Raw genomic sequence first — 10,937 nt, 5'->3', positions numbered from 1 at the left:
GAGGGACGAACTATAAGACCGTCCATTAGGGAAGCTGGCAGCCTCCGCATTATATATTTAAACATCAAAGTCGTGGCGGGCGAGAATTCTGAGGGTGCTACGTCACCCTAACGTGACGGTAGGCGGCGCTGGGGAGCTCACGGCCGCCCCTAGCCCCCACTCCCTCACACACAGATCAGCCAAGTTATCTGAAATCACATTACCTTATGCGGATTTCTACTCATTGCACATGCCCGAGTGTGTAAGTAGATCAGTGACATCATCAAGGTGTAAAGTTCAGATGTCCTGAAACCTTCACACCTCTAGTCAAAGTGCACAAACACATAATGGAGTCCAGGCCAGGAATCTACTTCTAACAATGCTGTAGTGCATGCTCACCCAGAAGTAGCCCTTCAGGCAATCATCAGAGTCTTTACTAAGGCATACAAGAAAATGGGATTGACGCTTAACATTCAGAAGACTAAGGTCCTCCACCAACAAGTTCCTAGTGAACAGTCTCCAGCTCCAGTAATCCAGATCCATATTGAGACTCTGGAGAACATTAAATATTTCCCATACCTCAGAAGCCATCTCTCATGGAATGCTGACATCAGTGAAGAAATCCAACATTGCCTGAAATGTGCAAGTGCCGCCTATGGACACCTGAAGAAATGGGTGTTTAAAGATCATGACACCAGATCCAAAACCAAGCTCATGGTTTATCAAGCAGTCATGATCCCCATGTTGCTATACAAAGATGAGACATAGACAACATACAGGAGACATCTAAAGTTGTTGGAGAATACTGCCTGTGGAAGTCCTTCAAATCCAGTGGGAAGACAGATACACCAATGTTAGTGTCTTCCTGCAAGCAAACACAAGTATTATTGAGGTGATGATCATCTGCCATCAATTTTACTGGGTTGGTCATGTCATCTGGATGTTCAACTCCAGACTTCCAAAGCAAATTTTATTCTCCCAGCTCAGCCAAGGTGTATGTTCAACAGGAGGACAGAGAGAGTGCTTCAGGGATGCTTCAGGCCAACTTAAAAAATTGGAGTTTCAAGAAATTTGGGGTAAAATCTTGGTCTTATTGAAACCAATGACAAAAATTTCAGGACCAGAATTTATTCAGACCTTTAACTCATTACTCAGTCCAGGACTTTATATATACCTTAAGCCTAGGGTACAGTTTTTGGTTTCTAAAGTTTCATATTTAGTAGACAAGGAGAAAATATTTCTCTAGTGCAGCCAAAACTTGTTCTATTTTGCCCCAACAAATTTCTTAAATCCCATGAGAGGCCAGTTTCAGGTTCAAGTCCATCAGCCAAGAACCTGTCCCTTGCCAGCCCATATCTCTGGGCTAAGTTCACTATCCCAAGGCACAGCCCCTCTCTTTCTAATTCTCCAGCTTACCAATCTGGGCAGTCTTTCCCCATTTCTATGGGTTTAAGTATTGCCACCTGAGGATGTTTGCAAGTCTTCCTCATCCTACTTAATTTCACTCTGGCTCCAGGCTGGTGGTCTGTCTGTAGTCCCATGCCTCCACAGTTTGCACAAGCTGCTTTGCTGTTGTGCTTTCCCCTCCTGAGAGCTATCTATCTGAAGCCTGTGCAGTCTTACCTTCCAGCCAGGCTCCTCCTGGCCAACAGGAGACAATTTTGGGTCCCATGACCGGCTTTTCCACATGTCAAACATGGAGGTGGCCATGTCTGCCTCAAATGTTGGCATCCCCACTCTTTCTGCCATGCCTCAGGTCTTTCACCCCCCAGTAAGTCTCTCAGCATGTGCAGGTCCAGCAAAGTTCTCTAGAGTATAATAGGGTCCAAGATCAGTGCCCTGTTACAAATACATACCTGTATAATCTTTCTCATGGTGTTTTAAAGAAAGAGTTTATTGTCATCTGCTTAATCATCTTTTTATATTGGTCATAGACAAATTCATTGATTTTTTTTTTCAATGGCTTTTATTAATCCCTCATCCACTGCAGCAGCATTTGTCTTTCGGCACAGACTCAAGAACTCTGAGCACTGTATATGCCTCCTTCCATGGCGCACATGTTCGTTCATACTCCAGCTCCTCATTTGCTTCTGCATCTTCACTTTCTTTCACAGCAGATAAAGCAGTTGTTTTCAGCATGCTATCTTAATGTGGCATATTATTCTCTGATCTAGGGACTACATGTAGTTCATGATGCTTTTTGAGAGAAAGAGCACATGCATATGCTTCAGGCCTAATCCTTCTCAATTGTGGGCAGCACAATTATCAATCAGTAGAAACACATTTTTATTATGGCATGTCATTCTCCATTCAGATTGGAGCAGCCATTCTTGAAGCAATGTAATAATTATCCATGCCATGCATAAGCAAGGCAGGTGTTTCTTGCCTTTCGTACACCAGGGGGTTTCAGAATTCCCCACCACTAGTGGCTGTAGTTTCTCACTATCACCAGAATTACAACAGAATAACACAGTGAGCTTTTCTTTGCTTTTCTTCCATAGTGATACATTTCTCTTTTAAGTGCCAGGGTCCTATCAGGGTGCAGGTTATAAAAAAAGTCCCATCTTGCCAGCATTGAATGCGTCCTTTGGAGTGTATTTGTCCACAATTGGCTTCTTACCAATTTTGTTCATTCACACCATCGACAGAATATGATTTGTCATGTACAAAAAAGAAAATAATACCGTGACAATGTTGAAATCTCTGGGGCCAACTATTAGAACACTGAAACTTGATTCCTAGCTTCAATGCAGTTTTGTCTGCTTTCTCTGTAAGTAGCAGCCCAGATATTGGGATAATATTTGCCCTCATATCACAAAACCACTCAAACAGTTCTTATTCTAAATTCAAATTCTTTGCACCTCAGATTCTTCTCCTTGTCCCAGTTTTGTGTCTTTCCATTGTCGTCGTCTTTGTTGAATCTCCATTGCAGGAGGAGAAATATAATATACTTTCAGCAATTTCCATTTTGGATTTCACTTTCTTATCTACTTCATATAACACTTTGAACTTTGTCAAAATTGTTATACTCATTGTACTTCCATTTCTTTTCATCACTATGATGCTCACTTCTGCTGGACTCACATACTACTGAAAGGAACATACAATTCTGGCAATGTAAAATTACCGGGACATGACGGGGACTGTTGTTCTGTGAGACATACAAGGCCATGTGCTGAAAAAGAACACTATCTCTGCGAACTAACTATGCAGTGTTGTCTACAAAATTACTGTACTTCAAAGTAAACAACAACAAAAAATCATAGGTTTATGGTTCAAAAGACCAAAACATGGCTTCAAATTTCAAAGTAGCCATATTTTAAATTATCCATATCATAATGCATACAAAAATATCCTTTCAGCTGTGGAGTGACAACAGCTTTGAACCAACATTTTGAACTTTTCAATATAGAATTAATGGGGTTTTACTGTAATAGTATTTTCTTTTACAAAAGTAATTGAGCTTTTACAGACATAGTTCAGATCTTTGCAGTGTTAGAAGTAGACCCTATAGAGACGGTTTATAAGAAGAGGGCAGGTGAGGCAAGGAAAGGTGCACAATAACATGTTATAAGTTCCATATAAAATGGATGAGATAGAAAAAGAATTTGGAGATACTTTAATACCTGTATAAAAACATGTTTAGTCATAAGAGATTACTACAGTATTTAGCAGTCAAAATGTGGCATGCCAATTATGTTTAAATCATAGAACTAATTGGGAGTTTTCTGACCAGATATTCTTTCATTAGAAAATGTTGACATTTCTTGACCTTGAAACTGCCTGCAAAAGAGCCAATTTTGATGACTCCCAAATTGAGCACTGGTGGGGGGGGAGTCCTAAAATTGACTCATATTTATGTTTCAAATAAAAAGTTTTAGTTCCCAAAGTTAACCTGAATCTTAGTTCTTAAAAGTTAGCTACTTTATGCTAATTAAAGGTTAGAAAATAAATGTCATAATCAAAGCAAAATATTTAAAATTAATAAACAAAATAATCTCAATCTGAACTTTTGTTTGCATTATTGATTTATGAACTTTTTTCAGGTTTTTTACTTTTATCTTGATTCTGGATTCTGATGGGGGGCAAACTCCAGGGCCCAGTCCCAGTACTGGTTTGCCATCTGTCTATGGGCAAATAAACCCATCTCACTCACTTGCCATACCTTGTTGTTAAATAATTCAGATGTTAATTAGGCAGGAGGCTGCCCTTTGAGTGCCCTGATGTCAATGGGCCGTATTCACATGACTCCTACCTTCCCTTGTCGTGTCCCATGCCTTGCAGATGATATACATTTTGCTATATCTCCGGCTTGAGGCAGGGCAAAGTCAGTACATGGTAAGGCCTCTAGCATAGTGCCTTGTTCATGCCTCACACGCTCCGCATCCCTCTCACAGGGGCCTCTAACACTCCACCCACTCTCACCAGGCCTCTCTCACTCTGCCCTGTCCTGGGCCACATTGAATGACCATGGAGGCCATCAGGCTTAACTCTCCACTCCTTGGCCAGCCCTGGCACAGCCTTTTGGGTCTCTCCTATGACCCTCATCTGAATGGTGGCTGAGTGGTTATCCAAAACCCTGGGCTGACTTCACCCCTAGCCCCTCACCAGGCCACTTTTCCCTTCCCTGGGCCAACGCTGTGCCTCTATGCTGGAGCCCAGGGTCTTACATCCCTGCAGGTTCAGGTGCCTCTCAGTAGGTGTGCCTCACCTCAACTCTGCCCTTTCACTAGGGCCTGGGGTCTTACTCCCCTTTGGGCTCAGGTGCTTTGCTGTAAGTGTGCCTGGCTCTAACTTCTAGGTCTTACAACCCTGTGGGCTCAGGTGCCCCTTAGTAGGTATGTCGGGCCCCACTTCTCCCATCAATCACCCACCAGATAGTGGGGGCTGGGGTTAAGGCATCCCTACCTGCTTTCACTTGGAAGGTAAGTGGCCTGGCATTTCCTGGGGACTCACTCACCACAGGGAGTCCCACCAGGACATCCTTCCCTGGCAGGGTGCAGTTTCCAGTCATGTCCAGCATCAGGAGCCTCGTGTCATCCCCATAGCTCCTTCCCTTACCTCCAAGATGTTCCACGAGCAGTAGCTCAGCCAGGTGATGTTACTCCCTCGATGACTGGCACCAGACTGCTACTCCACCCTGAGAGCTGGGCTCTAAAATGGCTGCCCTAATCAAGAAGCTGCTGCCTGCCTGCTTCCAGCCCTTAAAGTGACAGGCACCTGAAAAAGTCCTCTGTCACCTGGCTGAAAAAAACATTCAAAATTCTGAAAACTCTCACAGGAACAAAAAACTATTTCTTACCTACTGAAGTCTTTCAGAACTGTCAGTCAGGCATAACAAATGTAGGACACTCTTGGTTGGTTGGAATTTTTAAACAGTTTAAATGCCCTTATGATTTTTCCCTTTTCTTTTATCTGTAAACCCAAAAGCAGAAAGTAAAAATAAAAGTTAAATGACAGGAAATAAAAATAAAATGAAATGAAACCAATATGATTTCTTTAGCCTATCAAATGTGCCCATGTCCTACAGCTATATTGGCTTAAAAGATAGAGGAGAAAGGTTTCCATCAGAATCACTGATGGCTACAAGAGAGGAAAAGCCATATCAAAGAGATCCTGGAGGATATACATTTAAACCTAAGCAGCCAGAATTGTAACAGTGTATGATGGAATATTTGACACATATACTTCCTTTGTGATAGCTACTGAGTATCAAACAGAAAATGTGGAGTCTCTTTCAAGATAATATGAGCAAAGTTAGCAGTAAAGTCTTGTACAATAATATAGAGCTGCAAGATTCATGTATGACCCCAGAAGGGTGAAAGTATGTTTCAGTCATTTAAAAAATCACAGTTAGTAACTAGACTTTTTTTTCTGGCTTGAGGAACAAAGTCAGAATGCAGGCTACTGTCAGGAAAAATGAACTGCTTTGTAAAGTGAAGGATTTCAAATTCTCCAGATGCTAACTCAGAAATTCAGCTGAAAAGGAACATTTTTCTTCTACTCCAGTGGATCTTCCTTGAGGCAAAAGCTGAGGCCACTTTACATTATCTTGCAAAGCTGAAAGTTAAATATCATAAGAAAAGCTATTTACTCTGGGGCCTTGCTTCAGCAGACAAATTGCTGAATTGTTTGAATAAGGATAAGAATTCAGAGAACTGTAATATTGAATAATAATAAGAAAAATCCATTTATAACTTTGATCTATGACAATGCATGAAATACTTTATAGAAAACTCAGAGAGAGACCTCTAGGGACTAGGAGCCTGACTGTGCACTGCTTTGCACTTTGTGTAATTTATATCTGTGTAGAAAGGATGTTAGATACTGATTTGTATTAATGTTACACAGAAGTGAATGACTACACCAATGGAATGGGCAATGTGTGCCCATTTGAAACTCCTGATGCCAGTGGGAAAAAAGCACAAATCTTCAACAATAGTGGACCATGAGTGAATATTAATGTGCATCAGCTGATTACAGGATAATAATATGATAAAATAAATTGTATTGATAGCTTTTGCCTGGAGTGATGGCTCAGGCAAAATAGCTTCATGAAAAGCAGTCCCTTTTTAAAACAGTGGATGCATCTACATGTGCTATTAATGCACCTGAATAAACTCTGGTGTAGTTTGTACCAGAGTTTATTGCTCCCAGGAGCAACATTTACATGTGTGCCTGGGACTGCAGGATGTTGAGCCAGGGTGGAGCAACCTCACCTGTCAGGGGACCCACAGGGATCAGCCTGTGAACCCAGAGCTGCTCTGCCCTGGCTCAATGGGAAGCAGGGGGCTGGCTGGGGCATGAAGGTGCTATAGTGTGGGGCTGGCAGCAGAGGGTGGGAGAACTCATCTGCCCCTGCTAGCCAAGCTTCTAGTGACAAATCACAGCTAGGAAAGTGAAGGGTCAGGGCAGGGATAGATGGGATGCACCTGAAGGAATTGACTGAGGTAATTTTGGAGCCAATGGCTATCCTTTTTGAGAACTCATAGAAGTCAAGTGACTGGAAAAGGGCATATATAGTGCTCATCTTCAGGAAAGGGAAGAAGGAGTTATCTTGAGAATTACAGACCAGTCAGCCTGATCTTGCTACCTGGGAAGATCATGGAACAGGCCTTCAAGGAATCTTCTGTGAAGAACCTAGAGGAGAACAAGATGATCGGCAACAGCCAGCATGGATTCACCAAGAGCAAGTCACGCCTAATTTCTTGATTTCCTTCTCTGATAAAATGACAGGCTTTGTAGATAAGGGGAGAGCAGTGGAAGTGGTATCTTTTAGTAAGGTTTTTGATACTACCCCCCACAACATTCTCATTGACAAGCTAAGGAAATAAAGATTAGATGAAAGTATTGTAAGGTAGTTACATAATCTGGATGATATGCACACTTAGCAATTGCAGATGGTACCAAGTTGGGTGGAATTGCAGACAGTTCAGAGGGCAGTGCTGGAATCCAGAATGACCTGGGTAGGCTGAAAAAACATTTCACAGTCAACTCAATGAGATTCAACAAGTACAAGGGCAATGTCCTTTACTTGGAACAGAATAGACTGGGGAATGACTGGCTTGGTTGCAGTAATGCCAAGAAGGACATGGGGGTTACCATAAGCTGAGTATAAGCCAACAGTGCACTCTTGTTGCATCCTGGGTTGTATTAACAGGACTGTCACTTGCAATTCAAGGGAAGTGATTCTTCTGTTCTATTCAGCACTGGCAAGGTCTTGCTTGGAGTACTGTGTTCAGTTTTGCGCCCCACACTTCAAGAAAGACACAGGCAGTTTGGACAGGGTCCAGCACAGAGCAAAAAAAATTATTAGGGGCCTGAAAGGCAAGACTTGTGAGGAAAGACTGAACAAACTAGGGTTGTTTGACCGGGAGAAGAGAAGACTGAGGGAGATTTAGTAGTCTTCAAATCCCTGAAGGAAGATTATAGGGATGATGAAGATGGGCTTTTCTCTGTGGCTGTAGGACAGTGGTGGGCAGGCCACATTTGGACCTGCAGGCCACATAGGGAATTTTGGTGAGCTGTCATGGGCCAAGTCAGCATTCTTCCCCCTCCCACCAGCAGCTCACCAAAACTCACTAAGTGGCTCCATTGCATCCGCCTGGCCAGGAGCCCTGCCTGGGAAGATTCCAGATAGTCTCCATGGAGACCCCAGGATCTCAGGGTGGGTCGTAGGCTTGCCCCTGCCCACAGAACCAGTGCTTGTTACAGGGGCATGCAGGCAGTGGATCATGGCTTAACTCTGTGCTTGGATAGGATGGGGCCAGGGCTGGGATCTGGAAGAATGGCATCTGGAAGTAGGATGTGCTGGCAGATGGGGCTGGGGCTGGGATCACAGGGCCTTGGCCCTATGCTGTTACCTTCCTGTGATCTCAGCCCTGGCCCCTACTGTCTGTTCAACCCACTCCCAGATGCCACTCCCCTGAATCCCAGCCCTGACCCCATCTCAGCCAAGTGTGGAGCAAAGCCATGTTCCACTGCACACCCCACCTCACTACAGGCACATGTTCTGTGTGCAAAGGCCTGAGGGCAGCAGATCCCCAGGCCCTGGACCCATATTGTCACTGCCTGGCAATCCCAAAGTCTCCTTGGAGACTAGCTGGGCACAATGTGTGCGGGGCACATGGCCAGGAAGACAGAATGGGGTTGCAGGTAGACTAGGACTGAATCTATGATTTTGGGGTGGTGACAATGTGGGGCCAGGTCTGGGGCAGAGCCACAATCTGCTCCCCACACAGCTGAATCCAGGGCTGAATCTATGATTTTGGGGTGGTGACAATGTGGGGCCAGGTCTGGGGCACAGCCACAATCTGCTCCCCACACAGCCCTGGCAGCAGACAGAAGAAGCCATGGCCACCAGGGCTGCCAGGAAGTGAGTCTGGCCACTGCACTGCCCCAGACCCACTGTGCACCCAGGGTTGTTGGCACTGGATTTATGACCCAGTCCTAATAGCTTGTTGCAGGAGGACCCACACCCTCAAACTGACCACAACTTCTTCCATTTGGTAACAGGCAATTTTTTGATACACAGTGATAGCAGATAAGAGTAATGCAGGCAAAACAAACAAAATACTGCCCCCCCCCCCCCACAGTTCTACTGATCTACCATTTCCTAAGACTTCATAAGGAGAAAAGTCTGGCTAGTATGTGTGCCACCACCCTGTGGTTTTTTTTGCTTGAATGTCAGCAGTCTTGAAGGTCAAGGGCTGATACCCACTCCTCTTGACCGGGTGGGAGAGACAGACTGGTGGTGCACCCTCTGCCAGTGGTGGCCTCAGTAGGGCTGAGTGAAATGTCTCCAAGTGTTTCATTTTGAAGTTGTTTTGACATGTTTTGAGATAGAAACAGTGAAATCAAAATAAAACAAAAAGCATCAAAACAGCTTGAAATGAAATGAGGGCACTCAAAATATTTCAAAACTTACTAAATGTTTTGAGTTTTGAAGCAGCCTAGTGGTGGGAGGCAGGGGAGAGCCAGGGCTGTGCTCCAAGTGGCTCTGCAGCCCCATGTAGCTCAACCTGGTAGGGATTGCAGCCCTGGCTCTGCCCACCTCCTGCCACCAGGCTACACTCTGATCGGCTCTGCCAGCCCCACGGAAAGCAGCCTGGCAGCAGAAGGCAGGGAGAGTTGGGGCTGTGCTCTGCCTCCCACCACTGGGCTGAGCTCCATGGAGCTGGTGGAGCCACTCAGAGCACAACCCAGGGGTGGGAGGCGGGCAGAGCTGGGGCTGCACTCTTCTTCCTGCCACCAGGCTGAGCTCCATGGAGCCTGGTCCTTGGTGTGGGCTGCACCCAGCGCTGGTCCCAGACAGGAGCGGCAGCCTCCTGTCATCTGGCACAGATCCAGGGGCCTGTACCCTAGGGAGGAGTCTGGCAGAGCCCTGCAGCCCTCCCAGGGATGTGAGCCCCTGGATCTGCACCGGATGACAGGAGGCTGTCCCTGCTGCCTGCGGCCAGCAGAAGGGGCTGCCATCCCAGCATTTTGCATCTAAATCAGGCAACAATGACAATGTTTTAGGCATTTTCATGATTCTCCATTATAAGCTACGGGTGAAACGTCAAAATGAGTTGAAACAGCAAAACAGTTTTGACGAAATGAAACAGGACAATGCTTTGAAATTAAATGAAACAACAAAACAAAACACTGTCCCTTCAAGATGGTGAAATGGACATTGACACAAAATGATAGTGTTTCACACAGACCTAAGCCTCAGGATTCCCCCCTGCTGCTCTGAAAATCCCTCCTTTTGTATTCTTTTTCTCCTGATGACTCTTCATTTTAAGGTCATTATGGCAGGAATGACCACATGCACCACAGCCCAGGCTGCCACCTGCACCTGAGTTGACTTGGACCAAGGAACCCACCACAGGCTGGACAAAATCCCTCAGTGGGCTGGTTCTGACCTGTAGGTCATATTTTTCCTACCTCTATTTTAAGTGAATAGGACTAGGAGCAATTGCCTCAAGCTGCAGTAAGACAAATTTAGGTTGGAGATGAGGAGAAATTTTGGCTGCTTATGCCTGACTGCTTTCATAGTCATAAAGGCTGTCTATACATGTTCTCATTGGTGTTTTGGGCGGAGGGGGCACATTTTAATTAGAGTTGTTCCCAGGCAGCTGCTCTGATTAAAAAATTGCTGTGTCATGTGTATTAAGCCCCTATGGGCACATTCACATGAGCATGAATGTGCCTCTTGACCTGCCTCAAACCCCTCTGAGGTGGGCAACAGGCACATGTGGGAATGAAAAAACATTCCCCATGCTGCAAGTTTGCAGCATGGGGAGAAAATTAGACCCCTGGATATCTAGGGGTCTAAAAAAATCTAAGTTTAAAAAAAAGGAGCAACCAGAAGCTGAGTTCTCTATGGAGACACACTGGCTGCCAGAGAATCTCTATGGTTGGCCCTCGCCAGGGCTCCAGCATCAGTGAGTAAAGGGTCAGGGGGGCTGCAGGAA

The sequence above is a fragment of the Crocodylus porosus genome, unplaced genomic scaffold, assembly GCF_001723895.1.
Source record: "Crocodylus porosus isolate Cpor-Errol unplaced genomic scaffold, CroPor_comp1, whole genome shotgun sequence".
NCBI classification, from domain to species: Eukaryota; Metazoa; Chordata; order Crocodylia; family Crocodylidae; genus Crocodylus; species Crocodylus porosus.
Note: the sequence above shows the minus strand (reverse complement) of the source record.